The sequence below is a fragment of the Prionailurus bengalensis genome, chromosome A2, assembly GCF_016509475.1.
Source record: "Prionailurus bengalensis isolate Pbe53 chromosome A2, Fcat_Pben_1.1_paternal_pri, whole genome shotgun sequence".
Taxonomy (NCBI): Eukaryota; Metazoa; Chordata; class Mammalia; order Carnivora; family Felidae; genus Prionailurus; species Prionailurus bengalensis.
Genome location: NC_057348.1, coordinates 63,100,514 through 63,117,370, shown reverse-complemented (window position 1 = coordinate 63,117,370; position 16,857 = coordinate 63,100,514).

Genomic DNA, 16,857 nt, shown 5'->3' with positions numbered 1-16,857 from the left:
GGAACGTGGTTAAATTACACCCTTTCAGTCCAATAAATCTCAAACCGTGTCTCAGGTAAGTTGTAAGGATGCTTTATGGGGCTGTGGTAATAAGGCTGCCTTCCCAACTTCGGCTCCCCTGATTCGTCAGAAAAAAAAAAACCAAAAAACAACAACCCGGAAGCCTCAATGAAATACTCTGTGACCCATAACATAAACAGAGCAGCTTCTTTCTATCAGCAACGCCCAAGGTCAACATCATAATTTTAACCCCCTGCATTTCCCAGGTGAAAATGATGCCACTCATGAATTAAGAATCATCCGACATACCTGGAATTATTTTCTTATGCTAACCTATCAGGTTCTATTTGATACACCCTTCGTCGTGTTCAATTTTGATAAAATTACTTTCTTTTTTTTAAGTTTATTTATTCATTCTGAGAGAGAGAGAGAGAGAGCACAGAAGGGGCAGAGAGCAAGGGAGAGAGAGAGAATCCCACGCAGGCCCTGCACTGTTAGCATAGAGCCAGAAGCAGGCCTCGAACTCACCGTGAGATCATGACCTGAACCGAAACCAAGAGTCAGACGCTTAACCGACTGAGCCACCCGGGTTCCCCATGATAAAATTATTTTTACTGATGATACTATATTCTTGTCTCTAAAAATGACCATTAAAGCAATCAGAACTCTAAGATTCAGTTGAGCTGAGGGAGAAAACGCAAGCCTTTCCCCCAAAGAGAATCCTACTCATAAATATAAAATTACATCTGACACATTAAATACTATTTTTGCATACCAAATGTTATTAACCCTGTCCAAACCACAAGCTGTCTTTTTATGTCTTAAAGACTTTCAGAAAACCGTAACTATTATTCATTATACCTATTAGAAGTCCAGGAGAGGTAGGCTCAGTATTTTAAATATTTTTTTAAGTTTCTTATTTATTTATTTATTTATTTATTTATTTATTAGTTTATTTATTTTATTTATTATTTTTAAGTTTATTTAGTTAAGTTTATTTATTTATTTATTTTTTAAGTTTATTTATTTAAGTTTATTATTTATTTTGAGAGAGTGAGAGAGAGAGAGAGCATGAGGGGGGCAAGGCAGAGAGAGGGAGAGAGAGAATCCCAAGCAGTCTCCACACTCAGTGCAGAGCCCGACATGGATGGAGCTCAATCCCATGAACAGTGAGATCATCACCTGAGCAGAAATGAAGAATTGGACGCCAACCAAATAAGCCCCCCCAGGGGCACCAACATTTGTACCTTTTTAAAGAATTAGTTACCTAAGTCTTACCTGAGTCCAGTTAGATCATGGTTTTAGTCCTTACTGATGGCCCCTTCCCTTCCTTACAGACACGTAAGATTCTCCCAAAGCAGAAGAAATTCTGATCTTCGGTACATACGATGAGCCTTAACACCTTTCATATGATCACCCTGCAGTAGCTAGATGGAGCCCCCACAAAATTTTGTTTGGATGTGAAGACTGATCACATCACACACGCACGCACACACACACACACACACACACACACATTGTGAGGGTATGAGCCTGTTTCGTTTGTTGTTGTTTGTTCTTCTTTTTCACCCTGGAAACCAATATGGCAGTTTCCTATGGGACAAAGCATATACTTGCCATGCGACTCAGAAATTGCCCCCCCTTGGGCCTTTATCCTAGTAAAATGAAAACCAGTGCCCACTCAAACTCTTGCACACAAGTGTTCTTGTACACAAAGCCTGTGCTCTTGTACAGAAACTTTCATCCATAGTAGACAACAAACTGGAAGTTGCCCAAATGTCCTTCCATGGGCGAGTGGGTCAACCAGCTTTGGTCCACCCCCAATGGGGGACACGGCGCAGCGATAAGAAAGGAAAAGCCAGTGATCACACCACAACTTGGATGCACCTCCAAAGAATTACTCTCAGGGAAGAGTCCATTTCAAAAGGCTACATACCATGCAGTTCCATTTGCAGAACAGTCATTTTTTTTAAGTTTATTTATTTAGTTTGAGAGAGACAGAGAGCTTAAGCAGGGGAGGGGCGGGAAGAGAGAGAAAGAGAGAGAGAGAGTATCCCAAGCAGGCTCTGTGCTGACAGCACGGGCTTGCACTCACAGTCTGTGAGATCTTGACCTGAGCTGAAATTTCGAATTGGAAGCTTAGCCAACCGAGCCACCAAGGCACCCCCTCCTTCAGAATAGTTGAAATACACACACACACACACACACACACACACACATGCATGTGCACACACACGCACACATGCACACATATGCACACACAAGTGCATGAACAATCAGTCGTGCCTAAATAAGCTCTGGAGACTGGACATGTGGATCTCTCACACCCGGAAGCTTTCTCAGCAGATCTAAAACTGGTGTAAGAGAGTGGCAAGTTGTGGGGGGGGAGCAGGCTTAGGATTCCATGGTGGCTGCTGAGGATAGGCTTGGGGACAGGGACAGAGGGTGAGCACCACCACAGGGGGCTTCCTGCTTCCCCTTCAGTTTGCCTGGATGTCCAGCAGAAGGAGACACAGGAGGGATGAGCCCGAAAGCTGTCAGTGGTGAAACATCAGACTGGGATTCAGATTCGTTCATTGGATTTCACATCCTCATCGTCAAAACCCACTAACCCAGTGTTCCCCAGGACCGCTTCTCTGCATTGTCTGTGATGGAAGTTCTGTGGGCTTCTCTCTTTTACATTATCTGTCAAGGAAGCAGCTCATCAGGCTTTCTCACCTCCCTTGGGACTCCAAGGAGGGCCAAGTGGTCGCTTGGATCACCCCATATATTTTCTAGGATCCGAGGACAGAATTTAACTGGAGAAGCCAATAGAAAAAAAAGGAAAAGGGAGACTCCATATATTTTCTGGGATCTGAAGACAGAATTTAACTGGAGAAGCCAATCGAAAAAAAGAAAAACGAAGACTCCATATATTTTCTAGAATCCAAAGACAGAATTTAACTAGAGAAGCCAACAGGAAGAATGAAAAAGGAAGGAAATAAGGAAGAAAGGGAACAAGAGGAGAAGAAATGATGGAGGGAGGGAGGGAAGAAGAAACTAGAACCCTTTTTGCTTCAGGTGAGTGTCTGTGTCTCTCGGGCCATGACGTCATGATGCTCTGACCAGCTTGGGGATGAGCTCCTGAGCCCCTGCAGACATCGCCTCACACACGGCTTGACCTCCACCATCCTGCTGGCTCAGAAAGTCTATAATAAGCGCTAGGAAAATAGCCTCCACACGGAAAGTATTTTAGGAATCATTCTCTAAATAGAAAGTTTTACTTTGTTCCCATAGTTCACGCCTGCCACTTTTGAGTGTGTTATTTTAAGATTGCTAAGTTAATGGTGTCCACAGTTACAAAATAATAGAGAAAAAATAAGCCTCTATAAATTATAGCAGTCAGAACACTACAAAGAGACTTTTTTTTTTTTTGCTGATAGTTGAAAAAGTTAGCTAAGTGCTATCCACTGTGTGTCATATTTGAAAAGACATATCATTCTCCTACTTTTCAAATATTCTGAAACCGTGGCCTCCAACTGTCAATCTCGCCACTTCGTATCTGTCTGCTGGACCCTCTGTCACTCGGTGACTGTGTTCTCAGAGAGCATTGAGGACAGGGTAGTCATAAAAGGACACGGGTGAAGGAACAGAAGATGTGCTTGACTTTTGAAAATAAATCAATTGGCTTTGAAAAGAAATACGTATTTTGTGAACCAATCCTGGGATGCCCAAACTCACATTTACATGGAAGGAATCACATTGGTTCCTGCAGTGAGGTTAAGAAGGCTCCCCCTTCAAGGAAAACTCAGGGTGGGGTGCTCACACGATTCCAACTGTGGAAGGTCCCTAACACCGGCTTCCTTTCACAGTGCCCTGCCCCGGTGTCGAAAATGAGGTCAAAACTAAAGGAGACGTGGGGTCAGAGAACATTCTGCAGGGACACGTGGATTGTTGGCTGCAGGTCTGCATCGGTCAAGGAGGCAGGAAGCCATGAACATCATTCTTCACACACCCACCCCCCACCCCCGGCCACACTGCCACAGAGGTAGGCACCACAGTAAAGAGCAGAGGGGAACTGTCATGGGCCAATTGACAGTCAACTGGAGGAGTTTCTTCCATTCGAGACTCAAGTCCAAAAGTGGGCCCGGTGAGCAAAGACACAAGCAGGCATTGCCATCTCAGGCAGAGTCCTCCGTCAGCCCCGGTCAGATGATTCAGCTCCAGAAATGTAGTGGATATGTGGCTAGACCAGGAGGAGGGGGGGGCTTGGCTCAGCCCCTGGGTTCGGTGACAGTGAAAGAGCCGAGCCTGGTCGGGTTTCGTAGACCAAAGTAGAGGCTGTGTGTGTTTCCAGGGGTGGGGGGCAGCATGTGACCCACTGTTTGGGGTGAGAGATGAAACCACTTGCATATGACTCTAATTGACCCAGTATGAAACCTTCTTGCTCGCGTTAAGGTGGCCAAAGAGTAGGGGTAAGAGGGATCTCTCCTAGTCAGACAGAAAGGCACACCACAAGAGACTGCAGAACACCAGAAATTTCAGCAGGTGCCACACTGAACATGCCCTATGAAGATCTGAGAACATAAATAAATATCAGACAAACTGCAGGGGGATGTTCAGTGTTTACTGACCAGTGTGAACCAAACACTGGCCTCTAGAGTGAGTCTCATGCCCCAGAGAGCAGACACGGCCACCCCATGCTGCTTGGAGGAAGGTTCTGGGTCTCACGGCAGGTGCCTCATCGATGCTGAATCGATGTCCACTCACCTGATCACAGCAGATTCTATGCCCCTGGGACCCCTCCTCACTAATGAAGAAAGGGAAAACAAAAGCACATCATCTATTCTGTTTTTAATGCTTTTTTAAATTTTTATTTATTTTGAGAGAGACAAAGAGAAAGAGAGGGGTGTATGAGTGGGGAAGGGCAGAGAGAGGAAGAGAGAATCCCAAGCAGGCTCCACACTGTTAGCACGGAGCCCAACTCCGGCTCGATCTCAAAAATGGCGAGATCATGACCTGAACTGAAACCGGGAGTCAGATGCTTAACCGACTGAACCCCCCACCCCCGACCCAGTGCCTCCAGACCACCCATTCTAAAGGGACACTGGCCTAACCTCAGAATGGACAGAACACATCTGGCGGGGAGACGTGATAGTATTATTAATAACTTGCTACGAGAAACAGAATTAACTAAGCCTTCCTGTGGGCCCAGCGCAGAGTGGCAGAGTGGTGAGTGGCCCAGCATGCAGCCCTTGACTTTTTAACAGAGAATAAGCAGAGGGGTGGAGGGGACACCATTTCAGATGCAATTAAAGTTAATGACCTTTAAAATGCCACCCGATCCAGGCTGTCATTCGATTGTCTCTACGAAACTCAACGACTTTTCTCAACCCTTGTCCTCCAACACTCATGGGATGATACCACTTGATCCCGGTTCTTTGTTTTCTTCTAGAAAGCCTGGCTCGTGCAGCGCATGTGGCTCACGCGGTGTTTGCTAACGCAGCTTTCCTTTCTGGGCCCTTCACGCCTTTCCTCTGTCTGCCCTCCTGCTTCTCCTCTTCTGTCAATGCCAGAGTTTCCAGGCCTGGCACTACGTTTTGCTTCGTAACGTAGTGATTTGGGCCATTCTTACTTTATTTACTGGAGAGTAGTCATTTTATGTCAAGAATTTGCTCAGATTCCCATGAAATGTTCCTCATGTCCTTGAATAATCTTGATCGTACGATAGCAAGTATAGCAATAACTCATTTGTTCTATGCATAATATTTTAGGATAAGACATGCGAAATTGAATTAGGAAAAATGGAAAACATAGGTCTGATATCTCGATGTCATGCATTGAATGGTGCTCCAGTTCCAGTCTGGGGTAACCACCTTCTTTTTTTTCTAATTTTTCTCCCCAGAAATCTGCATTTGACGTATTTGTTTCAACAAGCTGTTGCTAAGTGACAGCATTAGCTGCATTTTCTCGTTTTGCTGGTAGACTTCTTCCACAGTTGAAAGTAGGCTCCTCTTTGAACATACCAACATTTACAACCTTACTGTCCTGTCCTGGAGTTGATATCTAAAGATCGGGAAATTATATTAATTGCACTTTAAAGAAGTCTTAAATCATTTGACAAAGTAATGTGCCCTCTCTTACTGCCTACCTGTGAAAATAAGTGTCGAATTTAAATGTATTGAATTTAGAATCGTTTTCAAAGGTTGTAAGGATTGACTACGCTCAATTATTAATTAGAAGCACATTTTCAACAATATAGCTAGTGGTTTTATTAAAATAATTTTGGAGCCCTTGGGGCGCCTGGGTGGCTCAGTTGGTTGAGCGTCCGACTTAGGTTCAGGTCATGATCTCACAGTTTGTGAGTTCGAGCCCCGCATTAGGCTCTGTGCTGACAGCTCAGAGTCTGGAGCCTGCTTCAGATTCTGTGTCTTCCTTTCTCTGCCCCTCCTCCACCCACTCTCTGTCTCTCTCTCTCTCTCTCTCTCTCTCTCCAAAAATAAATAAACATTAAAAACTTATAAAAAAATTTTTGGAGCCCAATATGGGGCTTGAACTCACAATCCTGAGATCAAGACCCGAGCTGAGATCAAGAGTCAGATACTTAGCCAGCTGAGCCGCCCAGGCAACCCCCATTTTATCAAATATTTTATGATGGCTTATACACATTGCATGTCAGATTGCTTTGGTATTACAAAGAACCATGAAAAAGACTGAACTTTGCTTCCATCGTTCATTTCAAGGGCATGCCGCCCCCACACCACACACTCTCTCTGCCAGCTAATGAATCCTCCCCTGTAGGGGAGTTAATTTTGCTGCCTGACATTTTTGTTGGAGATGGTTACGGTTTTAGAAAAAGAACATATAAACGTTTTAGGAAACTAAAATAGAAATTTTGTCATGATCAAACCACCTGCATAAAAATCATTTATTGATATTCCCCCCCCCCAAAAAAAAAACCAAAACCTAAGAAGATCCCACAAACGTAGCAATGTTTGGGTTCTAGTCCCACAAACGTAGCAATGAGGGCACCTGGGTGGCTCAGTGGGTTGAGCGTCCAATTCTTGACGGCTCAGGTCATGATCTCAGGGTTCATAGGTTGGATCCCCTCGTCAGGCTCTGCACTGACAGTGTGGAGGCTGCTTGGGATTCTCTCTCTCCCTCTCTCTCTGCCCCTCCCCCAGCTTGCCTTCTCTCTCTCATGAATGAATGAATGAATGAATGAATGAAATTGACAACCTCGAGCACAGTTATTCACAAACAAGTATCTCCAGGTGTTTGAATTGTTACCAGCCGGTAAGTGAAGGACTGATAAAATCCCCCCTCCTGCCCGGTGCAGTTTCAGGGCTGTGGCTGGCTGTACATTTCCATTGCACCTTAGTAGACCTAGCAGGTGGCTAGGGGCAGGGTAGGTGCTCATGAGGAGACTATACCATCTACGCATTTTTTTTTTCTTTTCAGCATCTTGATTAAAAGCAAGTCACACCTCCGACTTCAGCCAGGTCACGATCTCACGATCTTGCGGTCCATGAGTTTGAGCCCCGCGTCAGGCTCTGGGCTGATGGCTCAGAGCCTGGAGCCTGTTTCCGATTCTGTGTCTCCCTCTCTCTCTGCCCCTCCCCTGTTCATGCTCTGTCTCTCTCTGTCCCAAAAATAAATAAACGTTGAAAAAAAAAATTAAAAAAAAAAAAAAGCAAGTCACACCCAATTATCCACAGGCAAATGCAAAAATAAACGTGGGTTTATGAGACAGTGCAGATGCTGCCAGATCTGGAATCCTCCTTGAGTAGAGAATGACTGAGAAGGTGCTCCCGTCTGTGGGTAGCCCCCGAGAGAAGCAGGGCTGGCCTGCCACATGGGGAAGACAGAGAGTGAAAGGGAGGTCACCACAAATGGCTGCAGACCATATCACGTTACCTGCCTCTCCCTGGGAAGTGAGGGGCCAGGGGCTCTGAGTGGGAGCCAGCAAAGTGGGTCCCGGGGAGGCCAGGCGATCCATCCACGGGACGGGGGCAGGTGCACCCCGCCCTGCCGTGGGTGCATTACTGACCTGCCCCTGATGCCTAGGCTTCCAAGTTCCTCCCCCTTTCTGCTGCCTCTGCCGCCTGGGAGTGGCCATGGCTGTTACCCACAGGTTTACATATGGAGCTGCACAAGGAAGTCCCTAAGATTGCTGCCTCTGACACTCCTGAAGGTAGGCGTAGAATGTAGAATGCTGTCACGGTAGGTTTGGGCCCTTGGGGATCCGCTAAGGAAGGCTTAGGTGGGAATGCATGAGTCTGGGTTTATTGGTTTGGTCGTCTGCTGTTACACTCCTGCGTACTTAGGTCTCTGCTAGCTGAGCTGGAAGAGGGGTGTGTTCCAGACCATCCCCCACCCCCACCCACCCCCACCTCTCTGTGGATTCCCTGACTGGTGGCAGGCGGGGCAGGGCCATTCCTTCCCAACGCCTGGTACCACAAACCCTGGAAAGGATGGGGAACAAGGTTTCCAAAATACAAGTATGGATTTTTATGCTTCAGAATTTCTCCCAAGTCTGGGGCCCCTGGGTGGCTCCATCGGTTAAGCGTCTGACTTTAGCTCACATCATGATCTTATGGTTTGTGAGTTCGAGCCCCACGTCGGGCTCTGCGCTGACAGCTCAGAGCCTGGAGCCTGCTTCGGATTCTGCGTCTCCCTCTCTCTCTGCCCCTCCCCAGATCGCACTCGGTCTCTCCCTCTCTCAAAAATAAATAAACATTAAAAAAAATAAAATGAAAGAATGTCTCCCAAGTCTCAGAAGTGATACACAAAAGAAGCCTACTGAAGGTTTTTCCTAATCGAACACAAACCTGCAATTTTACACAACTTTGCCAATGACAAGTTGTGTGACTGAAAAATGAAGAGAGAGATTCAGAACTTTTCTTAATATTTTTTGATATCCCATGCTACAAGAGGACTAGATTATCTTCTATTTTGCCTAAAACGATAAAAGCAAGACTACGTTCCAAATAACTGCCTATAAAGGACCCAATGCTATGCAGTAAAATGAAGAAAGGGATAAAATGTTTTAAGTAGTTTCCTTTTTTTTTGAAGTTTATTTGTTTATTTTGAAAGAGAGACAGCGCAAGTGGGGGAGGAGCTGAGAGAGAGACAGAAGGAGAGAGAGGTTCCCAAGCAGGCTCTGCATTGTCAGCACAGAGCCCGATGTGGGGCTCAAACTCACAAACCGCGAGATCATGACCTGAGCCAAAATCAAGAGTCAGACACTCAAAGGACAGAGCCACCCAGGTGCCCTTCAGGTAGTTTCTTAATGAAAACCATCTGGGGCTTGCCTGGATTTTGTGATGTTTCTACTAGTTGTTAGCTTCTTGAAATGTGTGACTCACTGTGATATTTCTCCTCATCTAACTTGGTGTTTATCTCTTTACCTATGATTTTTGTATGTGTGATTTGGTCTCTCCTTCCAAAGGGGGGTCGTCTAAACTTTGTAAATTACAATCCCCGCAACCACTGGGTCTTTTACTTCGCTTTTCTGTGGGTCGGGGTAGAAAATATGAGGACAACGAACAAAGAATTCCCCTGGTTGTTACTGTTTTTGTTGAACATGTTGAGCGTGGCCATGATCATGAAGTTGACAATGGTTGGGGGATAAATATTCAGGATGGGGAGAATGTGGAAGTTTCCAGCACCCCATGCGAAGGATGGGTGAAATTTGCAGGAAGCACCTCATGCCGTAGGAACACTGTCCCCAGCCCTAGTTGTGCAAAGACAATGAGGCCGGAAGTGTGTGTATTTCCCAGGAATGGAAACGAATCAGGCGGGGCTGGCAGCTGGGGTGCTCTGGGCAGAATGGCTGAGGGGCAGGTGTGATGTGGTGGAAGAAACAGGCAATCGGGGGTGAGGCCAGACGTCAGACAGTGTTGAAAACTCTGGGGAGAGGGGGCTTCCCAGGATTAGCAACGCGACACCTCCTGTCACGGAGGGCGTACTTCTGGAATAAGCCAATTGTGCCTGGAGGTGCTAATTACCCCATTTCCAAAGTATTCCCGTGTGCCCCTTCCAGAGCCCATGTGTAAAATCCTCCTGCAGTCACATCAGTTCAAAACGAGAGGAAAAACAACTCGTTTTTGAAAACATGGAATTAAAAAGAAATCAGATGCACTGACGATTATTCTACAGATGTTTCCATAACGCCCTTCTTGAAAATGGTGGTTCTAACCAACCAGTCCTCAGCCGTGTTTGATGAGGGGGGATGAAGCACTCATTAGGCAGTATTTTTACATGACAAAAATTAGCCTCACTTTTCTCTTCCCTCCACGTTTTCAGGTTCTGGCCCCCAAATTGGTCCACTTCACCCCCATCTGCTTCTTTCCTTGATGTTCTCTGCAGAACGTGACAGGCGCTCGGGTCTCTCAGCTATCATTTGCGCAAATAAAACCTGACGGAGCTTTCATAAAATAATGTCAATAGTATATCAGATTTCTCCCAACATAGACGCAGCTGCAGTAAACCACAAGGAACAAAAACCGCCTTCCGCCATAATTTATACAATCATAAATGGAGTGCAATGTTCTCCTTAAAAACAGCCCGGATACCCTAGAAACAGGACGAGAAATCATCAAGTCCTTGTTGTTTACTTCCTTTCCTTCTTTTGAAGTCATTGGAAAAGTTCTGTTGCCTTGTTTGCTGTCCTACCTTTTATCCCACTTCTGGTTAAATTACATTACAGGGGCGCCTGGGTGGCTCAGTCGGTTGAGTGTCCAACCTCAATGATCTCGAGGTTCATGGGTTTGAGCCCCATGTTGGGCTCTGTGCTGACAGCTCGGAGCCTGGAGCCTGCTTCAGATTCCGTGTCTCCCTCTCTCTGCCCCTCCCCCACTTGCTCTCTGTCTCGGTCTCTCAAAAATAAATAAATTAACATGTAAAACAAATAAAAAATTTTAAAAGTGTAAAAATTGCATTACAAACATGGTATGTGTTTGTGAAGACGTGGTCTTGAAACCAGCTACCAGATGGAATAAATAATCATTTGGAAAGATTCAAAACTTCTTTATTTCTCTGTTAATCCAAAGAAGAAAAAATTCCCCAAGTTCTTTATTAATACTTTCAGGCTGTGAAAGACCACGCATTGTAATTGAGAACATTCAAAAGAGCTTGGAGAGCAAGTCAGAAGTGATTGAAAGCCCCCATTTAGGAAGGTAAAAAGGAAGGGTGTAAGACCCCAATACAAAAACAGACGTGTGACCTGAAGGAGAGGGTACACGGAGAGATGAGATTCATTCCTTTATTCTCTGAGCTTTATAATGAGAATCTGTGAGTTTAGGCTATTTAACTATCAACATAAGAAGTTCTAAACTTGGGGAGCCTCAGTGGCTCAGTCAAACCAACTCTTGATTTGGGCTTGGTCATGATATTGAGTCCCGCTTGGGATGCTCTCTCTACCCCTCTGGCTGCTGCCCCCACCCCCCCTTCTCAAAATTAATTAATAAACATTTAAAAATCAGCCTGATGGGGAGTTTTTATCAGGATGAACACAACACAGCCACACAGAAGCTATGCCTTCGGGATTCAGAGAATTAGTGCAGATAACAGGAAGGAGGAAAGGGGCCCTCGGACAAGGTCAGTGTTAGTGCTGCCTTCCCAGTGAAGCAGATGTTATGCTTGGGGGCGCACAAGTTCAACACCAGTGAGGAAGTCCTAAACACACTACCAATGTGATGCAATTGTGGGAAAGAAAGTATTTGTGCAGGTCGACCTCAAAAAGTGGATGGATTTGTATGAAGAAATGTGCAGGTGAAGGATCCACAAAGCAGATGCAGAAAGCTTGAAACCCATTTGGGAATCAGAATGAACTCAACAGTGAGCTCAAGAGGGATTTATGGAATACAACTCTACAGCAAAAATTAATGTAGGAAATGGCTTAAGCTCATGACGTGGCTTTCTTCTAGAAGATGAGTTGGAGTCAGCGGTTTGCAGAGGCCACGGTTTGCAGTGGTGACCACGTCGGGGACTGAGATCTTGACTCGGCCCACATTGGTTCTTGGGAGACAGTAATCTGAGAGTTCAAGTTCAGGAGGCATGCCCTACCAGTGATTGAAGCTTGCTGAGTACCCAAAGAGGGCTGTGCCTCCCCTTACAGCCGGGGCTCCTGCCTCAGCACCCCTGCCCTGCCCAGAAGGTGATCTGCTCAGGATGATTGCAACAAAATCCTACCTTGAGCCAAAAGAGGGTTTCCAAGGTCCCCTTGTGGACACAAATTCTAAAACGAGTGTCTGTAATCTTTAGAAGTCATGCACGCATACTTTCTTCTCTACCTACTTCATAAGGCAGATTATGAACGTGGACTATTTTTTTTTAATTTTTTAGTTCACATCTTTTTATTAACCCATACACAATCATTTGTCTTCTGGTTTGTGGATGCAATGGGTCAGATGACATTTGCCACGATAGCATCTGTCAAAGTGGCTGGCCACAGAGTCTCCGCGACTGCCATCATTTCAAGGGCATTCCCAACAAAAGTGACTAATTTCACCATTCTCTTTATCCTACATTATTTGAGGACAGCTCACTCACTCTTCTTTGCCTGGTGCTTGTCTTCTTGGGAGTGGTTTATGATTTCTTCCTGTTCTCCAGAAAAGGTCTCCACTACCAGGTCTCAACACAGGATGAAGAGCAGATTCCTTTGAGGGTGGTCATGAGACAAAAGCCACCTTCCAGTTGCCCACCAGCCAAGATCAGTTTCTACTGATCAGGAGGAATCCCTTCCTCATCCTAGATCTTGGTCCCTCCTTTTCTCTTGTATTGAGAATTCAACCCCTAGAGTGATGGTCTTTCCCGTAAGGGTTTATATGAAAATCTGCATCTTGGAGGTGCCTCCACCTGACATTGGATGAAAGGGAGAGATGGGTCAGTACTGAGGACACAGCACAAAGGGTGACAGGGAGGCTGCCGGACAAAGAGCTGGACAGGATTTTTATAAAGGTCTTCTAAACGACTAAATGTTTACATTGGAAAGAACAATAGCATTACCTCATTGTTCCTGGAGTACTAATGAACTTAAGTACCTTGGCATTAATTTGGATGCTGACTGGTGCAGTTTGTGACATGTCTCATTTCCTTTACTTCTTGCTTTTGGTATGATTTACAATCTCTCCAGTGAATGATCTTCCCATCCTCCTTGGCAAGATAGGCACTCTAACTCACTCCGCATGTCCATCCATTAAGAGCCCAAATCTTCTGACAACATGCCTTGAAGGCTGTGGCCCAAAGAGCTCTCTTTTTAATTGAAGCCAGAACGTAAATAATAATGGCACCTTTAATTCTGAGACGTGATAGAGGCGCCTGGGTGGCTCAGTTGGTTGAGTGTCTGACTTTGGCTCAGGTCATGATCTCACCATTCATGAGTTTGAGCCCCATGTCAGGCTCTGTACTGACAGCTCAGAACCTGGACCCTGCTTCGGAGTCTGTGTCTCCCTCTCTCTCTGCCCCTAACCCACTCGCATTCTGTCTCTGTCTCTCTCAAAAATAAATAAACATTAAAATTTTTTTTTTAATTCTGAGATATGATAACAATAAGAGGAGATTCGTGGTAGGGGCAAATATCAAGAATTGGGATTTACTGATCTTAGAGCATAGACGTTGTCAAGCAGAGCAATACTGGGGGGCGTTTACACAGCACTTGCCTGCTACTGAAGTTTGGCTTTTGTTCTCAAGTCAAAGGTCTTCAAAGGGAGGCATGTGGGAAAACACGAGGAATTCGTCTGGAAGTAGTTGGTTCAGTGGCCCAGCCTGGAAAATGCAGTCGGAACTTGACAGGGGGTTCAGGAACAGGGTAGATATAACACTTCATTCTCCCCATTTGTTCTGTCCATCTTGATTGGCAAATTCCTTTAAGTGGAAGCACACACACACACACACACACACACACACGCAAACTCTCTCTGTTCAAATATATATTATGAACACTTTCACTTGGAGAACAAAAATGGAAGCTCCACTGGGCATTGTTTCCAGGGCCAGTCCTGGGGAGGTTGAAATTAGCAGTAGTAGCCATTAACCAGAGCTTCTGCCAAATATCCTTTTACAGGAGGGAATGATAGTGTTGGGACCACAGGCTGCCTTTGAACACAGAGGCACAGAACCAGCATGGGCTTTATTGCCTTGACTGGACCCCCAGTGCCGCCGTTGTCTCTATTCGTGACAGACGCAACGGGCTGCCTCCCTCTGTTGGAGAGAGCCCAGGGGACCGGATGCACGGTCACTTTAATTCTCGATTGGAAAAGTACTGAGACCACCGATTCAGACGAGAAAATAGGAATGAAAGTGGTGCAATTAGCACAATTAACTAATAAGAGGAAAAACTAAAAAGCTCAATATTCCTATAATTTTCCTCCCAGAAAAGAACGAGATGAAATGTTTGCATTCAGGCTTGCCTTGATTGGTTGAACCGAACGCGATAGTCATGGGTTTACAACCATAATGATATAACCAGGGTTCTCTCTCCAAATTGGGGTACACATACATGCCCGCGTCGCTCTAGAAGGCCACGCTTTCTGACCAAGCAGGAAGTGCAGGATCCCAGGGTTGCTCCCTCTGGGGTTGGGGAAGGGCTCAGCTGTCTTCAGCCCCGCCTTGGGCTTTTGGGCAGCAGCAGGGCACACACGCACACAGTGAAGGCATGGCCCCCAAACCCCTGCAATGAGACCTCTGGGCTTTTAACACCTACTGTTGTGGAGATGGATAAGGGTGTGTATGTATGAACTTACCGAATCTTCACTGCAACCCTAGGAGGTACAGATTCTTATTTTTTTAATGTTTAAAATGTTTGTTTATCTTTAAGAGAGAGAGAGTGCAAGCTGGGGGTGGTGCAGAGAGAGAGAGAGAGAGAGAGGGAGACACAGAATCTGAATCTGACATGGGGCTCAAACTCATGAAGGTTCAGATCATTATTAACCCCGTTTACAAATGAAGAAAAGTGAGGGGTGCCTGAGCCGCTCAGTTGGTTGAGCATTCGACTCTTGATCTCAGCTCAGGCCTTGATCTCAGGGTCATGAGTTCAAGCCCCACACTTGGATTCATGCTGGGTGTGGAGCCTACTTAAAAAAAAAAATGAAGAAACTGAGGCCTATAGAGAATAAGAAAACTGCACTAAGGTGACAAAGCTTTTACTCAGTAGAGCCAGGATTCAAACCCACATCTTTGGATGTCGGAGCCAGAATCCTTCCCCACTGGGCTATATGCCTTCTATTGGCCATTCATGCCAAGATGGCATCTGCTCAACAGTAAGGAAGTTCACTTCCTGCCAACCGCCTGTGTTGTTCTCAGGCAGAGGGGCTCCCCATACGATGGACCCAGGGCCCCCCAGGTATAAGACCCTTCTGAGTCCTCGTCTCAGCCGCTTCTCTGAGATGCCACGGCTCGGTTAAATGGGATGTGCAGTGGATTATCTGTAATTTGACTGAGCACCATGTGGGATGAGGCAGTGAGTTACTGGCCAGGTGTTGAGGACTCAGTGTGGGAGTTCTTGGAGTCAGACAAGGATGGATTTCCCGAGGCAGGTGGCATAGGAGGCGGAGAGATGAAGTCACGCCCCCAAGGCTGAGAGGCTGAGAAACACGGTCTGTTTTCCACAGCAGCGTCGCTGCATCCTGCAAAGAACCACGGGAGCATTTCAGACTCTTCTCTGGGGAAGGCAGGTCAGGAGGGGCGACACCAGTCATGCGGCATGGGACTGAGCGCTCAGGGCTCGGTGCTCAGTGCTCTCCAGGATGTGGCGAGCAGCCTGTGGGAGTTCCCTGTGGCTGCAGAACAAACCATCCAAACCTCAGTGGCTCAGATGACACATGGATACGAATTCTTGTCCAGCCGGGCTCTGTCCCGTGGCCGTGTTCCCTCATCCAGGCTGCTTCTCCACATGGTGTCCCAGTGTCCAGTCCCCACTGACAGAGGAACACGGCAGGTTTGATTCATTTGGGCGGGCTTCTCTCTTTTATGGGGGCCCCGGCAGGTGTCTGGGTCACGTCTCCTGCTAGAGAACATCACCGTGCGTGGAGGTTTCAGAGAGCGTAACACAGCTGTCCCCATTCCCCTGTGCAGTCCTGACAGTCTGGGCCACCAGACAAGGGAAGGCGCAATGAGCCCATCCAGAGCTCAGACGAAGGTCTCCACGTAGACACCTTGCAAGTGTCCCCTTTCCTCTCGGGATGCACGAGCATCAGGACGGCACATTGCCTTTGTCTCAGTGGGACCTGTGTCGCAAGGGCTGTGGCTGGCAGCGTCTCTCAGTCAGTTCATTTTCTTCCTGCCGAAACACCCTCAAATATTCTACGTGTTTGAAATGTCCCTGACCAGAGTATAGCAAACTTCACTACCGTTTCTAGATAGTCTAAACCAAGTAGACTTATCTCTTTCTGATCCATCTTGCCAAGTGCTTTAGACCCGCAAACCACGCAGTGAAGATGAATCTGAACGTTCAAGAGAGAAATTCGCTCAGTTAGATGATCTAATAGACACTGAAGGCTGCTGAGCACATTATCCTGTGCACATACGTATACCAATATACTGTTACTGAGACCTCGGCGATTTTTCGTCTCTAGAAACGATGGGAACCTGGACAAATTGAATCAAAAATTTTAAAGGGGAGAAAGACAGCATTCTTACGAACATTATTTTATTTGCAAATATGTTCAGGGCTCAGGGAATTCATGAATATTCTTATTATAAATGATTCCAGCAACATCAAATGCCTGGGATAACATTTCAGACCCTCTATACCTCTCACTGCCATCACCACGCTCCCTTCCTGTGTGCAGGTTACACATGGCACAGCTAGGGAGCACAGTCCCTTTCTTCTGCAAGTCAGCACACAATGCCTAGGTGTACATTTTTATTTTCTAT